General features: G+C 42.8%; 1 protein-coding gene across 2 annotated transcripts in view; it reads left to right on the forward strand.

Annotated features, from left to right (window-relative positions):
- The first annotated feature begins 13,795 nt into the window (after positions 1-13,795).
- Positions 13,796-20,733, forward strand: part of LOC132883775 (bromo adjacent homology domain-containing 1 protein) — a 101,677-nt gene continuing 94,739 nt past the window's right edge. Inside the window, exon 1 of one of the 2 annotated variants that reach the window (XM_060917778.1) lies at positions 13,796-13,996. The gene's annotated coding sequence lies outside the window, so the exon portion shown is untranslated. The remainder of the gene's footprint in view (positions 13,997-20,733) is intronic. The other variant, XM_060917779.1, reaches the window with a different exon arrangement.

Here is a 20,733-nt window from a genome sequence, read left to right on the forward strand (position 1 = left end):
CAAAAAATGCTGGTTAAAGATAAACCTACTTAGCTCTAACATGCTGGGTTGTTGTGACTGAGCTGCTAGCTTATGGTTTCTGAATCTTAAAGCTTATCATCCACAGGCTTTTCATTAACATAGTCTCTAAACAAGCGGAGGCTCTATTTTATGACTTGCTTACATCTTGGTTATCTCAAAACCAAGATGTACACAGGAAGTGGTGTTAGAATAAAGCTTCCTTAATTGGCCTAGACAAAACAAATAAGACAAAAGAGAGGTTCTGTTGCCCGTTGTATCCATCATTAAATAAGATGTCATGAAAAGGAATTTACATTTTCTTTTTTGGGTTAGGATAATGGGCAGATAGAATAACTACTTGTTTGCTCAAGAGTTTAATGAAAGGCTTACAGTGTCGCTGACAGCGATGATAAATGCGCTGTAAACAATGCAGTGTTTATAGCTTGTGGAAAATTTGAGGGGGGAAAACACAAATGGTCCTCAGACATGCAGTGATCCTGCATTAGAAAATGCTGAGCATCTCATTGTCATCTTGAATCCTATCAAATGACGGCTATGTCGCCACCTGCTGCAGTGGAGTAGTTTTGTGTTAGGTGGTGTAGTGGTTAGAACTGTCGCCTCACAGCAAGAAGGTCCAGGGTTCAAGCCCAGCGGCCAGCGAGGGCCTTTCTGGGTGGAGTTTGCATGTTCTCCCGCTGGGCTCAAACCCTAAACCTTCTTGCTAACCACTACACCACCGTGCCGCCTGCCATGGACATCCATCCATCCATTATCTGTAGCCGACAGGGTCGCAGGCAAGCTGGAGCCTATCCCAGCTGACTATGGGCAAAAGGCGGGGTACACCCTGGACAAGTCGCCAGGTCATCACAGGGCTGACACTTAGACACAGACAACCATTCACACTCACATTCACACCTACGGTCAATTTAGAGCCACCAAGTAGCCTAACCTGCATGTCTTTGGACTGTGGGGGAAACCGGAGCACCCGGAGGAAACATGCAAACTCCACACAGAAAGGCCCTCGCCAGCCACTGGGCTTGAACCCAGGACCTTCTTGCTGTGAGGCAACAGTGCTAACCACTACACCATTGTGCCGCCTGCCATGGACATACAGTACCACTCAAAAGTTCAGACATACCTTCTAATTCAATTCTCATCTCATTATCTGTAGCCGCTTTATCCTGCTCTACAGGGTCGCAGGCGAGCTGGAGCCTATCCCAGCTGACTACAGGCGAAAGGCGGGGTACACCCTGGACAAGTCGCCAGGTCATCACAGGGCTGACACATAGACACAGACAACCATTCACACTCACATTCACACCTATGGTCAATTTAGAGTCACCAGTTAACCTAACCTGCATGTCTTTGGACTGTGGGGGAAACCAGAGCACCCAGAGGAAACCCATGCGGACAACATGCAAACTCCACACAGAAAGGCCCTCGCCGGCCACGGGGCTCGAACCCAGACCTTCTTGCTGTGAGGCGACAGCGCTAACCACTACACCACCGTGCCACCGTCTAATTCAATTGTTTTTCTTTATTTTTATTAATTAAAAGACACTTCATGTTTTAAAGTAATGATGGACGTCGTTTCTCTTTACTTAGTTGTTCGGTTCTTCACATAATATGGATTATTACAGTTGTGGAATAGGGCTATTTACTGTATTTCTATTATTTACTATTTACCGTTTGATCTCAAATGCATTAAGAAGGCAAGAAATTGCACTATTACCTTTTGACGAGACACCTATTAATTGAAAAGCATTCCAGGTGACTACCTCATGATGCTGGTTAAGATAATGCCAATAGTGTGCAACGCGTCATCAAGGTAAATGCTGGCTACTTTGAAGAATCTAAACTATGAAACATCTCATCTCATCTCATTATCTCTAGCCGCTTTATCCTTCTACAGGGTCGCAGGCAAGCTGGAGCCTATCCCAGCTGACTACGGGCAAAAGGCGGGGTACACCCTGGACAAGTCGCCAGGTCATCACAGGGCTGACACATAGACACAGACAACCATTCACACTCACACCTACGGTCAATTTAGAGTCACCAGTTAACCTAACCTGCATGTCTTTGGACTGTGGGGGAAACCGGAGCACACCCACGCGGACACGGGGAGAACATGCAAACTCCACACAGAAAGGCCCTCGCCGGCCCCGGGGCTCGAACCCAGGACCTTCTTGCTGTGAGGCGACAGCGCTAACCACTACACCACCGTGCCGCCACTATGAAACATATTTTTGTTTTTTGTTTTTTTACCTCGCCCGCTACGGAGTAAGCGGGGCGAGGTATTGTTTTCGGTCGGGTTACTTTGTTTCTTTGTTAGCAACATTACGGGAAAACGGCTGGACCAACCTTCATGAAACTTTCAGGATAGATGGGCATTGGTCTCAAATAGAACCTCCACCATTTTGAGGGTCATCTGGTCAAGGTCAAGGTCACCAAAAAGGTCAAAATCTTTTTTTTTTTTTTGCAATATCTTCCTTCATATTCAGGATATTTACTTCAAACCAAATCAAAATGTTAATCTTTCAGTTCTGCTTCCATTGATATGCTACACAATGGAGTATCTCTTATAGTTTTCTTAGAGGTTGGGGGTCAAATGTCAGGGGTCAAGGTCACGGGTTTTCAGAGGGTTATAACTGGGAAATGGTTCAAGATAGAGAGATACTTAATATTATCAACATATAGGAAGTCCTATATGGGCTCTCATTTGGCACATGACCTTTGACCATGCGTGACCTTGAAAGGTCATATGCAGGGTCACGGATTTTCAGAAGCTCATAACTGTGAAAAGGTTCAAGATAGACACATACTTAATATTATTTTTTAAGATTTTTTTGGGCTTTTTTTCACCTTTATTTGATAGGACAGTGTAGAGACAGGACAGGAAGTGAGTGGGAGAGAGAGAGGGGGGGAGGGATCGGGAAATGACCTCAGGTCGGAATCGAACCCGGGTCCCCGGATTTATGGTATGGCGCCTTAGCCACCTGAGCCATGATGCCCCCACATACTTAATATTATTGACATAAAGAAAATCATATATGGGCTCTCATCTGGCACCATGACCTTTGACCATGAGTGAGTTTAAAAGGTCAAACTCAAGGTCACGGGTTTTCAGAGGCTCATAACTTTAAAATGGTTAATGATAGACAGATGTTTACCATTATCAACATATAAGAAGTCCCATATGGGCTTTCAGTTGCCACCATGACCTTTGACCTTGAATGACTTTGAAACCTCAAACTCAAGGACATGGATTTTCATACGACTATAACCTGACAGCTGATGATTGAGAAATATGACCATTATCAACATATAGGTAGTCCCATATGGGCTTTCATTTAGCACCATGAATGTTGACCTTGAGTGATCTTGAAATGTCAAACTGAAGGTCACGGATTCACCTTGTAAGGTGAATAGGCCAGACTGCCGGGCGAGGTTTGTTTTGCCTGGCGACACTTGTTCAACACTTTTTTGCTTACCACATAATTCCATATATGTTCCATATGTTATCTCATAGTTTTGATGTCTTCAGTATTGTTCTACAATGTAGAAAATACTCAAAATAAAGAAGAACCTATGAATGAGTAGGAGTGTCCAAACTTTTGATTGATACCACATATATACTATATATGAACTATAGGGTCTAATTGTACACCTTCAAACTGGGCCAACAGGGTAGGTGTGTCTAATAACTGAGAATGATCCGGACAAATAACATTTGTTGGGATGGCCCTGTGGTCAGGGTTGGGTTATGCCAACGAGCCCCCAGAAAAAATTATCAAAATGAACAGAGCTGGGGGTGTTGTGGCTCAGGTGGATAAGGCGCCATACCATAAATCCAGGGACCCGGGTTTGATTCTGGCCCGAGGTCATTTCCCGATCCCTCCCCGTCTCCTGTCTCTACACTGTCCTATCCAATAAAGGTGAAAAAAAGCCCAAAAAAAAATCTTTAAAAAAAAAATGAACAGAGCTCCACAGCTCCAAGGTTCCCAGTTTAATCCTGAGTTTGAACTACTGTACAGAATTTCACATATTCAATAACCCTGATCAAGAATACTTAAGATCGAATTATCAATGAAAAAAAGGCAGGTTAATTATCTGTAAATTCTGTCTCTCATATGCTACATTGGATCATCAGCACTCATACACAACTTTTCTTTATCCTCAGCAAATTGTATACTTTAGAAAAGGTCCCCAGCTGAAAAATCCAGTGTACTCTGACCAGCCTTCAGCTGCCAAAACACTACTTTTGTCACATATTGTGTGCTGAAAGAAAGAAAAAAATTCTGAATGAATTAGAGACTTATGCAGGTCTGAGCTCAGCCTTTTATGTCAACACCAGGATTCAAACTGACATTGCAAAATTTGCTCCTTTCCTGGACAGCACTCTAGACCACTCAGCCACAGAGTATTACATTATGAACTGACGTTGTGTAACGTGGCATTTACATAGTCAGTACGCAGTGGTGCCACACCATGACTGTGGAATCACTACCTGAGGCTGACATGACAATTACATTCTTAAACACGCTCGAACTCGGTTAAACATACACATACAGACAGGTACAGTGGTGCTTGAAAGTTTGTGAACCCTTGAGAATTTTCTATATTTCTGCATAAATATGGCCTAAAACATCATCAGATTTGCACACAGGTCCTAAAAGTAGATAAAGAGAGCCCAGTTAAACAAATGAGACAAAAATATTATACTTGGTCATTTATTTATTGAGGAAAATGATCCAATATTGCAGGTCTGTGAGTGGCAAAAGTATGTGAACCTTTGCTTTCAGTATCTGGTGTGACCCCCTTGTGCAGCAATAACTGCAACTAAATGTTTCTGGTAACTGTTGATCAGTCCTGCACACCAGCTTGGAGGAATTTTAGCCCGTTCCTCCGTACAGAACAGCTTCAACTCTGGGATGTTGGTTGGTTTCAGGGGTTAAATTGGGCCGGGGCTGTCCGGGGCTGAGCCCCGGCACATAAGCTCGGAGCGGATGGCATATGATCACGCACACATCAAAAGCAACAAACCCTTTTCACGATTTTCAGTTCTGAATAATTAAATATCGTTTTATTAATCAATAAACCCATGACTTTTATGAGATAGATCATAGTTTTCCTGATAACAAGACGACCTGTCAAAGCTATTTAGAACAGAACTTGCGATCAGAGATTCTGGTTTCTGGAACACTGCGTGGGTTGCCAATTCAGCTTTTTATAAGCGACTTTGGGGTTTCTTTTTTTGTGAGCTCGCTTTAAAAAAAAATCAGAAGTCATGGTTTGCGGGTTTTTGGGCTTGTGTTTCAGCGTTGTGACTTGTTTATAATTTTCTCCGTACACCGTCTCCCCTTTTACCTGCATACGATCCAATCATTATCATATTTTTTATTATTAAAAACAAAATATCAAATAATACTGAAGAGGGGAAAAATAATACTGATCTAAATATGTTGTGTTTTTATTTTTAGACAGTATGTGTTTAGCAAAACACATACTGTCTAAAAATAAAAACACAACATATTTAGATCAGTATTATTTTTTCCCCTCTTCAGTATTATTTGATATTTTGTTTTTAATAATAAAAAATATGATAATGATTATGTTCACTGTATTGTTAATATTATTAGTGTTTTATTATTTATTGTTAATATTTAATTTAATGTTAATTTATTATTATTTATTGTTAATATTATTAGTCTATTATTAGTGTAATTATTATTGTTATTATTATGTATTCAATTATTTATTTGGCATGTGGTGCTTTTTGTACAGGGGTGTCAAACCTGATCCATAAAGGGCCGTGTGGCTGCAGGTTTTCATTCCAGCCATGCAGCAGCACCCTGATTTGGCTTATTCAATCAACTGACACACCCACCCTTTAATCAAGGGTGGGTGTGGCTGCAAGTATTTGACTGTGTGAAGACAGTTCAGCTGATTGAATGAGCCAAGTCAGGTGTGCTGCTGCATGGCTGGAATGAAAACCTGCAGCCACAAGGCCCTTTATGGATCAGGTTTGACACCCCTAGAACATACATAAGATGAGCATATTATAGCAGCAAAATAGAAGCACAATCATTTGAATGCAGCAAAACTTTTGCTGCATTCAAATGATTGTGCTTCTATTTTGCTGCTATAATATGCTCATCTTATGTATGTTCTAGACAATACAAAAAGCACCACATGCCAAATAAATAATTGAATACATAATAATAACAATGATAATAAATGCGGGCAGCACGGTGGTGTAGTGGTTAGCGCTGTCGCCTCACAGCAAGAAGGTCCTGGGTTCGAGCCCCGGGGCCGGCGAGGGCCTTTCTGTGTGGAGTTTGCATGTTCTCCGCGTGGGTTTCCTCCGGGTGCTCCGGTTTCCCCCACAGTCCAAAGACATGCAGGTTAGGTTAACTGGTGACTCTAAATTGACCGTAGGTGTGAATGGTTGTCTGTGTCTATGTGTCAGCCCTGTGATGACCTGGCGACTTGTCCAGGGTGTACCCCGCCTTTCGCCTGTAGTCAGCTGGGATAGGCTCCAGCTTGCCTGCGACCCTGTAGAAGGATAAAGCAGCTAGAGATAATGAGATGAGATAATAAATGCTTCCAATGTTATAGTGTTGTTTGTATTTGGTTGCATTCACTGCATGAATATATTTGATTGACAATTTGACTGACAGTGTTTTGGCATATTTAACATTTATCCTCCAAAATAAATCAACTGTTTTGGTTTAAGATTGTGCAAGCCTTCAAATTTTCTCACTGAACATTTCTCCTTCACATTTTTCACCTGTAGGCATGTGACAAGATTTAACATGATATTGCTCAACCTACCTCTGTAAAGTCAGCTAACAACTTATTAAAATGCACCAGAATTCAGCAAATAACATGTATGATAATAAAAAACTTCTGGGGGAGGACCCACAGACCCCCCACTAATCATTTCCTTCAAACCAATGTACAACAACCTGTACAATCTGTTACATTGGCCAACCAATCTACATTCAAACTGCCATAATGTGTAGGGGGGCACGACAAGACACACATAGGCCTACAACACACAGATAAGGTGTATATCTCTGTGCAATATGATATGGTTATCAAATTAGAGGGTTATTTTCCAAAAAGTATATTGGGGCAGGGCAGCGGGGGCAGGGGCGGGTACGAGGCAGAGCCCCCCCACATAACCAATCCCAATTTAACCCCTGGTTGGTTTCCTCACATGAACTGCTCGCTTCAGGTCCTTCCACAACATTTCAATTGGATTAAGGTCAGGACTTTGACTTGGCCATTCCAAAACATTAACTTTATTCTTCTTTAACTGTTCTTTGGTAGAGCGACTTGTGTGCTTAGGGTCGCTGTCTTGCTGCATGACCCACCTTCTCTTGAGATTCAGTTCATGGACAGATGTCCTGACATTTTCCTTTAGAATTCGCTGGTATAATTCAGAATTCATTGTTCCATCAATGATGGCAAGCCGTCCTGGCCCAGATGCAGCAAAACAGGCACAAACCATGATACTACCACCACCATGTTTCACAGATGGGATAAGGTTCTTATGCGGGAATGCAGTGTTTTCCTTTCTCTAAACATAACACTTCTCATTTAAACCAAAAAGTTCTATTTTGGTCTCATCCGTCCACAAAACATTTTTCCAATAGCCTTCTGGCTTGTCCTCGTGATCTTTAGCAAACTGCAGACAAGCAGCAATGTTCTTTTTGGAGAGCAGTGGCTTTCTCCTTGCAACCCTGCCATGCACACCATTGTTGTTCAGTGCTCTCCTGATGGTGGACTCATGAACATTAACATTAGCCAATGTGAGAGAGGCCTTCAGTTGCTTAGAAGTTACCCTGGGGTTCTTTGTGACCTCACCATCTATTACACGCCTTGCTATTGGAGTGATCTTTGTTGATCGACCACTCCTGGGGTGGGTAACAATGGTCTTGGATTTCCTCCATTTGTACACAATCTGTCTGACTGTGGATTGGTGAAGTCCAAACTCTTTAGAGATGGTTTTGTAACCTTTTCCAACCTGATGAGCATTAACAACGCTTTTTCTGAGGTCCTCAGAAATCTCCTTTGTTCGTGCCATGATACACTTCCGCAAACATGTGCTGTGAAGATCAGACTTTGATAGATCCCTGTTCTTTAAATAAAACAGGGTGCCCACTCACACCTGATTGTCATCCCATTGATTGAAAACACCTGACTCTAATTTCACCTTCAAATTAACTGCTAATCCTAGAGGTTTGCATTCTTTTGCCACTCACAGATGTGTCATATTGGATCATTTTCCTCAATAAATAAATGACCAAGTATGATATTTTTGTCTCATTTGTTTAACTGGGTTCTCTTTATCTACTTTTAGGACTTGTGTGAAAATCTGATGTTGTTTTAGGTCATATTTATGCAGAAATATAGAAAATTCTAAAGGGTTCACAAACTTTCGAGCACCACTGTACCTCATAAATTATTGTATTTTAAGAAAGTAACACAACAGTAACACAATCAGCCAATCTCAAGTATTTATCAATACATTTCGTCAAATAATAAGGAAGCGTGAAAATAACTTAACAGCTAGAAAGGATGATCAGCCAGATTTACCATTTGTTTTTGGCATCTGGTAATTAATCAGACCAGGCTTGATTTTTCAGCATAGCCTTCTAGGGGAAGCCTTATATAAATAGACAAAAGGTTCATGTAGAAAAGGTTCCAAATAGAAAACATAGGAACACATAGAAAGCTAGGAACCCTTAATTATATGATTATACGATGAACCATGAGAGAACTTTCTTTCCAAGAATGTAGTACAGTTACACTGCAGTTCCACATGGATTTAAAATAGAAAGGGAGACAGTTTGAGAGTATGGCATAAAAATGACAAACAAACAAACCCAGAAAATAAACTTACCTTTTATAAATAAAATTTCTAACTTTATAGGCATGCATCGGGGCAACATATGATAAAAAGACGGAATAAAAGCCAATTGAAAAAGTAACTGTTGAATGAAAGATTGAACTCTAGGGAAATTAACTTCTCATGTCACAGACATAGTGGCTTCTTCCTGTGCATGGTTATAAGGCCGTCGCCTTTGTCAACCCTGGTCCATGTTGAACTTTTATGTTTGGTATAGATGGACTTAAAAAACATGCATTATTACATTACCGTAATGGCATTTAGCAGATGCTCTTATCCAGAGCAACATATAACATACCCAGAGCAGCCTGGAGATTAGGTGCCTTGCTCAAGGGTACTTCAGCCATTCCTGCTGGTCCAGGGAATCAAACCAGCAACAGTTTCATCCCAAAGCTGCTTCTCTAACCATTAGGCCATGGCTTCCCCCTCAGGCTTGTAGTACTCAAGTCCGACTCGTGCCCTAATTTTAAGGCCTAATGACTTGACTTGGGCTTGAGCACTGATGACTCGGACTTGTGCATTAACTGCATTCGGACTCGTAAACTGGAGACGAGGACTCAGAATTTTTCTTTTTTTTTGTAACCTGCCATAATAATTTGACAAAAGATAATTATATCTCCATTCATTTTATACTAATTTTGTGCATAAGACTCCACATTCACCTGTTCATACGTCATGTTCAGTAACAAACTAACGTTAATGGTGCTAAAATGCCTGGAGAGAACGCCCCTAGGATCGTCTACTTTGCTTATACAGACTTCTCGTGCAGCGGGAAAAAATGCACTGCTGTGGGTTCCATATGTCGAAGAACTATCGAGGAGACAACAGGGACAACGTCAAAATTCAATCGTCATTTGGCAAGACTCCACCCAGAGAAGGAAGTGACACGCTATGTTCATTGCTCTGTAGATAGTGGGCGGGGCTTGCTGAGCAATGAACAAGCTTTTTATCTATAGCCTATTAACTAAAATGGGACAGTTGAGCAGTAACGTTAGTCCCACACAGTAGCAGAGACGCTTTCACATAAAGACGGCAACAGCCACCGTCAAATGGTGCGGTTGGAGTCTTGTTCTCAGACTTGACTCGAAATTTTCTTTAATGACTTGGACTTGAACACTGGGGACTCGAGACTTAACTACAACTCTGCTTCCCCCATGGAAGAAAGAAAACAGTTTCTGAATGAATAAATGATTGTATTTTAAGAAAATTATGACATAAGCTGCACTCAGTAGCTAACACACCCAGAGGTGGACAGTAATGAAGTACATTTACTTGAGTACTGTACTTAAGTACACTTTTTGAGTATCTGTACTTTACTTGAGTATTTTTTTTTAAACTTATGACTTTAACTTCACTACATTTGAAAGGCAAATATCGTACTTTTCACTCCACTACATTTCTATCAAGGTCCTCGTTACTCGTTACTATGAAGCAGATTTGAAAGTGGATGTGTTTTTCTTTTCTTTTCTAAAACGTGATTGGTTTTTCCGCAGGTGACACTGAGACAGCCTATCAGTAGTCACTAGGGTCACATCACGTCCATAGACTGTATAAAATCAAGTTCAGTGATTTCTCAGCAGCATTATTTGAACACGATCAGTTGATGGCAGAATGGAAGGAGGCGGTTCTTCTGGAGAACGCACGCACCCGTGGTCATACCTAGAACCCATGTTTCAGTTTTCTGAAAGGATTAAAGAGTCGTTTCATTTTAAATGTTTGCTTTGTTTGCCAAAAACGAACCACATCACGGCCTACAAAAACTCACCATCCAACCTGCAGGAGCATATTGAGGTATATAAAGGTTTTATTCCAAGAGAAAGCTTGCAACAAAGTTGTGTGTGCTTTTAAAGCTAGCAATAACATTGCAATAGGTATGCAGTCTGTTCGTCAAATGACTTTCTTTGGATTTGCCCACCAAGTTGCCGTAGCCTTGTCCACGGCTAACGTTTACACATAGCTAGTTAACTTGGACACTGTTAGTTAGCATGTAAAAATGGAGTTACACTAACATGAATAACGTTAACTTATCTGAAGTCCTTTCAGAAATATGTTTTAGCATAATCTTGCCAAATAAACAGAATGTAGAAATCTTACTTTTCTAGTAGCGTTAGCTACCCAATATGATTTCGAGTTTGAAAAGAGTTTGCTAGAAGCCAGGTGGAGTTTCACTGACTAGCTAGCTTAACGTTAAACCACCATGATGGCACAGCATGCGTTCATTTTGTGAATTCACATTTCTGTCTTTGGTAATGACATTAGGTTTTGTAAGTGCTGTGGCAATAATACAACGATGCATTGACAAAAAATGTATTTTTAATACTTTTAAAAGCAAGTCCTTCAGTACTTTAACTTAAGTAAAAATTTGACTGTACAACTTTCACTTGTATTGGAGTAACATTTGACCAGTGGGATCTGTACTTTGACTTAAGTAATGAAGTTGGGTACTTTGCCCATGTCTGGAAATGTTTAAAAAATGATCACAGCTGAGTTATTGTTGTGAAGTTATATTTCATGAACTTGTTCATAGATAGCACAGTAATGTTTGTTTTATCTGTAACCACTTATCCCATAGGGCAAGCTGGAGCCTATCCCAGCTGACCATGGGCGAGAGGCAGGGTACACCCTGGACAAGTCACCAGCTCATCGCAGGGCTGACACACACATAGAGACACAAACAACCATTCATGGTCAATTTAGAGCCACCAATTAGCCTAACCTGCATGTCTTTGGGGGAAACCCACACAGACGAACATGCAAACTCCACACAGAAAGGCCCTCATCGGCCACTGGGTTCGAACCTAGAACCTTCTTGCTGTGAGATGACAGTGATAACCACTATACCACCATGCCACCCATAATGGGGGAAGTAGTGACGGGCTTGACACTGTAACCATGTGGTCACAGAGTGTCTGGGTGTTTAACAGAGAAGTGTGTTTACACAAATGGTTGTTTAAGGGCTATGCAAGTCAGATATACATTGCGTATTTCGATTTAACGCTATACCCGACTTTTTGCCTACTTATTAGTTGGGCTTTAAAACTTGGAACGTGACACATATAGGACCCTGGTCCTTATTATTAATGTCGTTATTGTTATCATTATCCATCCATCATCTGTAGCCGCTTATCCTGTCCTACAGGGTCACAGGCAAGCTGGAGCCTATCCCAGCTGACTATGGGTGAGAGGCGGGGTACACCCTGGACAAGTCGCCAGGTCATCGCAGGGATGACACTTACAAACAACCATTCACACCTACGGTTAATTTAGAGCCACCAATTAGCCTAAGGGTAGTATCTCACTGGGCTGCAACAGCTTGCGACAAATTGCGAACGTCATTCGCGAGAGAGTTTCAAAAGTGTCTTGAAACATTCGCAGGGCTTCTCAGTTTCCTCGCATGGGTCGCAAAGTGTCGCTCCTTTGTTGCTGAAATTTTGAGCATGTTCAAAAAATTCGTGCGACAAAATTTCTCTCAAAATAGCCGCAAACCCTTCTCAAGTCAGTTTCCATGAGACAGGAAGTGCGAGCCAGTATCTCACTAGGCTGCGACAGCCTGGAGACACAACAATTGCAGTAAAATACGCGAATATCAATTCAGTGTGATTCCAAGTGAAAATTGTCGCTAATTCGCATATTTTATCACAATTGTTGTGTCTCCAACTAGGCGCAGGCTGTCGCTGGGTTCAAACCCAGAACCTTCTTGCTGTGAGACGACAGTGATAACCACTACACTACCGTGCCACCTGTAATAGGGGACAATGGGGGATGTAGTGGATGGATTGACGGGCTTGACACTGCAACCACATGGTCACAGATACCCCTTTTCCACCAAATCAGTTCCAGGGCTGGTCCGGGGCCAGTGCTGGTGCTGGTTCACAACTCGTTCAACTTGCGAGCCAGCTGAGAACCAGTTTGCTTTTCCATAGCTCGCGGTGCTAAGGGAAGCCACGTCATTACGTCGCTGTATACGTCAGTTACGTCGCTTTGCATAAACCTTGGCGCGAATATTGAAGCAAAAACAACACGGAAGAAGCAGCAGCAACAACAACAACAATAATAATAATAAACGACTTCGCGTTTGTACAGCTGCTGCTTCTCATCGCTTAAAAATGGCGATCTTTCGCGGTCTTGTTATTGTTGATGGTCTTAACAACTCTGCCTCCCCGCTGACGTAAGCGGTTCTTTCCTCTGGCCCAGCAGAGAGTTGGTGCGAGCCTGGAACCGGTTTTTCTGGCCCCAGAGCCAGTTCTTTGTCAGTGGAAACAGAAAACCCGGTTCCAAACTAAGCACTGGCCCCGAACCAGCCCTGGAACTGCTTTGGTGGAAAAGGGGCAAGAGTGCCTGGGTGTTTAACACTAGAGTGTCTCATTATCTCTAGCCGCTTTACCCTGTTCTACAGGGTCGCAGGCAAGCTGGAGCCTATCCCAGCTGACTATGGGTGAAAGGCGGGGTACACCCTGGACAAGTCGCCAGGTCATCACAGGGCTGACACATAGACACAGACAACCATTCACACTCTCATTCACACCTACGGTCAATTTAGAGTCACCAGTTAACCTAACCTGCATGCCTTTGAACTGTGGGGGAAACCGGAGCACCCAGAGGAAACCCACGCGGACACGGGGAGAACATGCAAACTCCGCACAGAAAGGCCCTCGCCGGCCACGGGGCTCGAACCCGGACCTTCTTGCTGTGCGTATTTCGATTTGACGCTATACCCGACTTTTTGCCTACTTATTAGTTGGGCTTTAAAACTTGGAACGTGACACATCTAGGACTCTGGTCCTTATTATTAGAGTCATTATTATTATTATCTTTTATTATTATGAAACGCAGTCATGTCCCTTTAAGGAACATGTGATCGGACACCGACATCGGGATGATGCAGTTGAACAAGGCGTTGGGTTCCAGCGTCAGGAAAGGCATTTAAAGCTAATTGTAGAGTTTGCAGGGTGAATCTACACCAGGCTTGTTCCTCCTGAGGGTGAGGGCAGTGTGGACTGCTGCTGAGCTTCTTCACTCACGGCTGGGAGGTAAGAGAAGAGAAGAGAAGAGAAGAAGGGGCTGTGCTGCTGTTCAAAGGTGCAACGCATTGGATTTTGCTGTCTCGACTTCTTCTAACCATTATCACTCCATACTCTCAAGCCCATCCTGGATGAGGTCTGATCGAGGCCCATCAGCTTCTCCAGTGTTGCTTTGAGTGTTGTAGAGTTGTTTTCCTCGTTTGCTGAATTATTTTGAGGTTTCTATCGGGGTAGAGCGGAAGACGCCTGAAAGCATGACACACACACACACACACACACTGTCTCAGTATAGGACACTGGATGAAAAGCTGAGGTTAAGAGACTCAAACGCATTTGCAGCACATTTTAAAAAATTACTTACAGGTTTGGTTTATCCCAATCAGTTGCATGCATTTATTTATTTTTTTTAAATCCCATGCATTCGACAAGTTTTTGCACGACTTGGACTTGGACTGTTCCAGGCATAACTAGTTGCAACAGTAATCTGGTGGCTGCATGGCTTGTTTTTGGCTCCTGACACATTTATTTCTCATATATATGTGTGTATGTGTGAGAGTGAGTGTGTGACAGCTGGAAAGGGCTTTACAGTCCACGACTAATTTGTGCATGATTGTGGTTTCATTGTTTATAATGGCCTTGTAAATGTTTCCATTCACGCTTCAACACATGCCACATGTTTCACGTTTACACACTCACAGAACACGTATGTGCACACGGTGGGTGCACAAGGGGCTCATGGTTATTAAAATAAAATAAAATTGCATTGCATTGCATTGCATTGCTTCCTGCCAGCTTCATGGCACAGGTTTGGTGCAGTGTTTTTGTTTGCATTTGGTCCGAGGTGCCTGTTAAACCTGTTGTGAAGCATGTGGAAGTGTATATGCATTCACCCTGCCTGTGAGTGACGTCAGGTGACGTCATCGCTGGCCGGACGTCAGTGGACGCCTCCGTGCTGGATCTATTTATACTCTGAGAGCACGATCCGTATATAGTTTGACCAGTCTTAAAGTGGGAGGTGTGTAATATTTTAAATAATATTGGCTGGCTTTGAGTGGTTGAAGACGAGTTCAGGATCATGCTAGCTGAATGGGATATGTCTGATCGACCACGAAGAAAAAAAACATTATAATTTTACATACACACTGTCTTCATATCAGCATTCTCGAAGGCCAGTGCGAGCTTACTCACGACTCGGTGCTGTTAGCGCGGCAGTCCAGTTACCTTCTAGCCGGTGTAACGTTCAGCAGTAGTGTTAGCGAAGGCCAGTGCGAGCTTACTCACGACTCGGTGCTCTTAGCGTGGTAGTCCAGTTACCTTCTAGCTGGTGTAGCATTCAGCAGTAGTGTTAGTGAAGGCCAACATGAGCTTACCGGCGACTCGGTGCTCTTAGCGTGGCAGTCCAGTTACCTTCTAGCTGGTGTAGCATTCAGCAGTAGTGTTAGTGAAGGCCAACATGAGCTTACCGGCGACTCGGTGCTGTTAGCGCGGCAGTCCAGTTACCTTCTAGCCGGTGTAGCGTTCAGCAGTAGCGTTAGTGAAGGCCAACATGAGCTTACCGGCGACTCAGTGCTCTTAGCGTGGTAGTCCAGTTACCTTCTAGCCGGTGTAACGTTCAGCAGTAGTGTTAGCGAAGGCCAGTGCGAGCTTACTCACGACTCGGTGCTCTTAGCGTGGTAGTCCAGTTACCTTCTAGCTGGTGTAGCATTCAGCAGTAGTGTTAGTGAAGGCCAACATGAGCTTACCGGCGACTCGGTGCTCTTAGCGTGGCAGTCCAGTTACCTTCTAGCCGGTGTAGTGTTCAGCAGTAGCGTTAGTGAAGGCCAACATGAGCTTACCGGCGACTCGGTGCTGTTAGCGCGGCAGTCCAGTTACCTTCTAGCCGGTGTAGCGTTCAGCAGTAGCGTTAGTGAAGGCCAACATGAGCTTACCGGCGACTCAGTGCTCTTAGCGTGGTAGTCCAGTTACCTTCTAGCCGGTGTAGCGTTCAGCAGTAGTGTTAGCGAAGGCCAGTGCGAGCTTACTCACGACTCGGTGCTCTTAGCATGGTAGTCCAGTTACCTTCTAGCTGGTGTAGCATTCAGCAGTAGTGTTAGTGAAGGCCAACATGAGCTTACCGGCGACTCGGTGCTCTTAGCGTGGCAGTCCAGTTACCTTCTAGCTGGTGTAGCATTCAGCAGTAGTGTTAGTGAAGGCCAACATGAGCTTACCGGCGACTCGGTGCTGTTAGCGCGGCAGTCCAGTTACCTTCTAGCCGGTGTAGCGTTCAGCAGTAGCGTTAGTGAAGGCCAACATGAGCTTACCGGCGACTCAGTGCTCTTAGCGTGGTAGTCCAGTTACCTTCTAGCCGGTGTAGCGTTCAGCAGTAGTGTTAGCGAAGGCCAGTGCGAGCTTACTCACGACTCGGTGCTCTTAGCATGGTAGTCCAGTTACCTTCTAGCTGGTGTAGCATTCAGCAGTAGTGTTAGTGAAGGCCAACATGAGCTTACCGGTGACTCAGTGCTCTTAGCGTGGTAGTCCAGTTACCTTCTAGCCGGTGTAGCGTTCAGCAGTAGTGTTAGCGAAGGCCAGTGCGAGCTTACTCACGACTCGGTGCTCTTAGCATGGTAGTCCAGTTACCTTCTAGCTGGTGTAGCATTCAGCAGTAGTGTTAGTGAAGGCCAACATGAGCTTACCGGCGACTCGGTGCTGTTAGCGCGGCAGTCCAGTTACCTTCTAGCCGGTGTAGCATTCAGCAGTAATGTTAGTGAAGGCCAACGTGAGCTTACCTGTGACTTAGCGCTGTGAGTATGGTAGTCCAGTTACCTTCCAGCTGGTGTAGTGTTTATGAAGGCCAATGCTGGCGCTATCTATCTATCTATCTATCTATCTATCTATCTATCTATCTATCTATCTATCTATCTATCTATCTATCTATCTATCTTTATTTTCCCCTGTGTAATTTACTTAGTTACTTTTAAAATCTTCATCAACAGTTACACACAACAGAGTGAACTGACAGCCAAAATTCTCTCAAAATCTTCTATATTTAATGAAGCAAACCATGTTTGTTTACAACTTGTTGGTTTACAAATTGTCACAGTCGCTCGCTAGCGTGGAAGTTTTATGTCTCCGACATGGGACATTGTGTGGTCTTGACAATGTGCAAGATTGTAACAATATTGCAGGCTCATTCTCAGTGCCGTATTAAGCCAATGCGGTGCCCCTGGGCACTATACTTCAAGTGCCCCCCCCCACACACACACACACACACTGCGCGCACGCGTTCAGTAACCTCCTGCACACACTCACAAACCTTGCCCTTTGCTGTCAAAAATAGTAGCATATACATAAACAATAGTACGTACACATAAACAAGGTCATTCTTCCTCATTGAAAATGTATTAAGTAGGCTACATCAGCCCATCAAATTCACTGAAAACAACCAACGATATGCATGTAGGCATATTGAAATGTCTTATTCAAAAATGAGCAGCATATATTTGTATGTCTCAAGGGGATCCTCGTCGTCGCCGACCCCTCAGCTAACACCGGCTGTGGTTGTAGCATCTCCCCGGCTAGTGCTAGCAGGGCCATCTCCCTCACTAGCATCGCTGATTTCACTAGCTTCAGCTTCAGCGCTGGTAGTGACAGCAGTTGTCGATATTTTTATTAAAAAAAAAAACGATCTAACACTGGAACATTTTTAATTGCAGCTACACGCCTGGAGTCTTTCTCTTTTTTTAATTTTCTCTTTGCACAACCACTCAGTTGATGTCTGTCCATTTTTCATTTCTACCGCGGTTTTAAAAAATTGATGCATTTCACCGTAGGTGGACTGGCTCAACCGACAGGTTGAGGAAAGGGGGGTTAATGGTCACATAGGCCACTCTTGCTCAGAATTATGATTATTATTGTTGTTCTTATGAAATTAGTGTTCATAATGAATTATATATGACTATTTAACAATGTCAAGTGTATAACCATTTTAAGTGTACAAACATTCACGAAAAATATTTTTAAAGTTTCTGTCATGTGGTGCCCCCCCACTGGCTGTGAGTGGTTGGTGCCCCTGGGCACTGTGCCGCAGGCCCATATAGTTAATCCGGCCTTGCTCATTCTCCATTGGGGAGAGTGGTCTAATGCATGGAGGATAAGCGATATGATAACAATATTGCATGCTGTCAGTACGTAAACCCACTAGAAGGGAATAGAATACATTGTTTTTATTCCATGGAAAAAGTGGCCTGTATGTATAATAATTAAATAATATTGGCTGACTTTTTTCATGGTATATCAGATATACCACAAAAAAGCCATTATTATTATTATTATTATTATTATTATTATTATAATACATGCACATTTCTTTTGGGTGTTCAACGTGTCTTTCTCTTTCAAAATTCTCTCAAAATCTTCTGTATTTACTGAAGCAAACCTGGCAGCCATGTTTGTTTACAAATTGGCACAGTTGCTCGCTAGCGCATAAGTTTTATGTCTCTTATGTGTCTCTTTTCCAGTTTTTTGAAGTCCGTTGGCATGTTTTTCTCTTGTAAATATGCGTAAAGAATATCTAATAAAGTTTTGGTAGCCTTTCGGGTGTTCAACGCGTCTTTCTCTTTCCTGATGAGCAAAGAAATGCTTCTGCGCATGCGCAGCTGAAAACTTTCTCATTGGATATTTGCATCAGCGCTGACGTGTGACATCATGTTGTCTTGACAACCATGCAATATCGTAAACCATATTCAATGCTCCTTCTCCATTGGGTAGAGTGACGTAAGACACGTCAGATAAGCGGTATGCTCACAATATTGCATGCTATCAAACCAAATGAATGAAACCCACTAGAAGGGAATAGAATACATGTTTTTATTTAATTGAAAAAGTGCCCTGTGTGTATAATAATTTGTAATATGTGGTGATTTTTTCTTTTAAACATTCAAATAGCTTTTAATAAAGGTCCATAACATGGGCTGCTAACCTCTAACCAATCATGTTATGGATCAGACTACACAATATTTTTGTCTTTCACAATGGACTCCATGTCAGATTCGGTAGTCCTGGTGCCATAAATCTTGTGTCTTGGTCAGGAGACTGGCAACACTCCAAGTTTGACCTCAACCAATCACTGTGTAAGTCCATGCATATTGTCCGAGAGGAGGGTCAAGAAATTGTCGGTCATGGATGCTGATCAAGGGACATGTCTTAGAACTTTTCATCAGGGTGTCATGGGACAGCACAGACGCCACATCACTGTTCTTTGATGTTACATTACAAGGCCTGTTTTTTGTTCCGGTAGTTCACATTCGGGCCTGTCACTGGAAATTTGTTGGCCATGACGACAACAACATGTCAAAACAGGGGTGAATTCTTGGAGTCTGATCCCGGCATTGTCTGTCAATTCAGGTTGTATCTGAAACAGAAAGATGGTTTGATGCCTGCTGTCTCATGAGCTACAGTGGTGCTTGAAAGTTTGTGAACCCTTTAGAATTTTCTATATTTCTGCATAACTATGACCTAAAACATCATCAGATTTTCACACAAGTCCTAAAAGTAGATAAAGAGAACCCAGTTAAACAAATGAGACAAAAATATTATACTTGGTCATTTTATTTATTGAGGAAAATGATCCAATATTACATATCTGTGAGTGGCAAAAGTATGTGAACCTCTAGGATTAGCAGTTACTTTGAAGGTGAAATTAGAGTCAGGTGTTTTCAATCAATGGGATGACAATCAGGTGTGAGTGGGCACCCTGTTTTATTTAAAGAACAGGGATCTATCAAAGTCTGATCTTCACAACACACGTTTGTGGAAGTGTATCATGGCACGAACAAAGGAGATTTCTGAGGACCTCAGAAAAAGCGTTGTTGATGCTCATCAGGCTGGAAAAGGTTACAAAACCATCTCTAAAGAGTTTGGACTCCACCAATCCACAGTCAGACAGATTGTGTACAAAAGGAGGAAATCCAAGACCATTGTTACCCTCCCCAGGAGTGGTCGACCAACAAAGATCACTCCAAGAGCAAGGCATGTAATAGTCGGCAAGGTCACAAAGGACCCCAGTGTAACTTCTAAGCAATTGAAGGCCTCTCTCACATTGGCTAATGTTAATGTTCATGAGTCCACCATCAGGAGAGCACTGAACAACAATGGCGTGCATAGCAGGGTTGCCAGTAGAAAGCCACTGCTCTCCAAAAACAACATTGCTGCTCATCTGCAGTTTGCTAAAGATCATGAGGACAAGCCAGAAGGCTATTGGAAAAATGTTTTGTGGACAGACGAGACCAAAATAGAACTTTTTGGTTTAAATGAGAAGCGTTACCTTTGGAGAAAGGAAAGCACTGCATTCCAGCATAAGAACCTTATCCCATCTATGAAACATGGTGGTGGTAGTATCATGGTTTGGGCCTGTTTTGCTGCATCTGGGCCAGGACGGCTTGCCATCATTGATGGAACAATGAATTCTGAATTATACCAGTAAATTCTAAAGGAAAAGGTCAGGACATCTGTCCATGAATTGAATCTCAAGAGAAGGTGGGTCATGCAGCAAGACAACAACCCTAAGCACACAAGTCGTTCTACCAAAGAATGGTTAAAGAAGAATAAAGTTAATGTTTTGGAATGGCCAAGTCAAAGTCCTGACCTTACTGTAATCCAATCAAAAATGTTGTGGAAGGACCTGAAGCGAGCAGTTCATGTGAGGAAACCAACCAACATCCCAGAGTTGAAGCTGTTCTGTACGGAGGAATGGGCTAAAATTCCTCCAAGTTGGTGTGCAGGACTGATCAACAGTTATCGGAAACGTTTAGTTGCAGT

This window comes from Neoarius graeffei, chromosome 3 (genome assembly GCF_027579695.1).
Source record: "Neoarius graeffei isolate fNeoGra1 chromosome 3, fNeoGra1.pri, whole genome shotgun sequence".
NCBI lineage: Eukaryota > Metazoa > Chordata > Actinopteri > Siluriformes > Ariidae > Neoarius > Neoarius graeffei.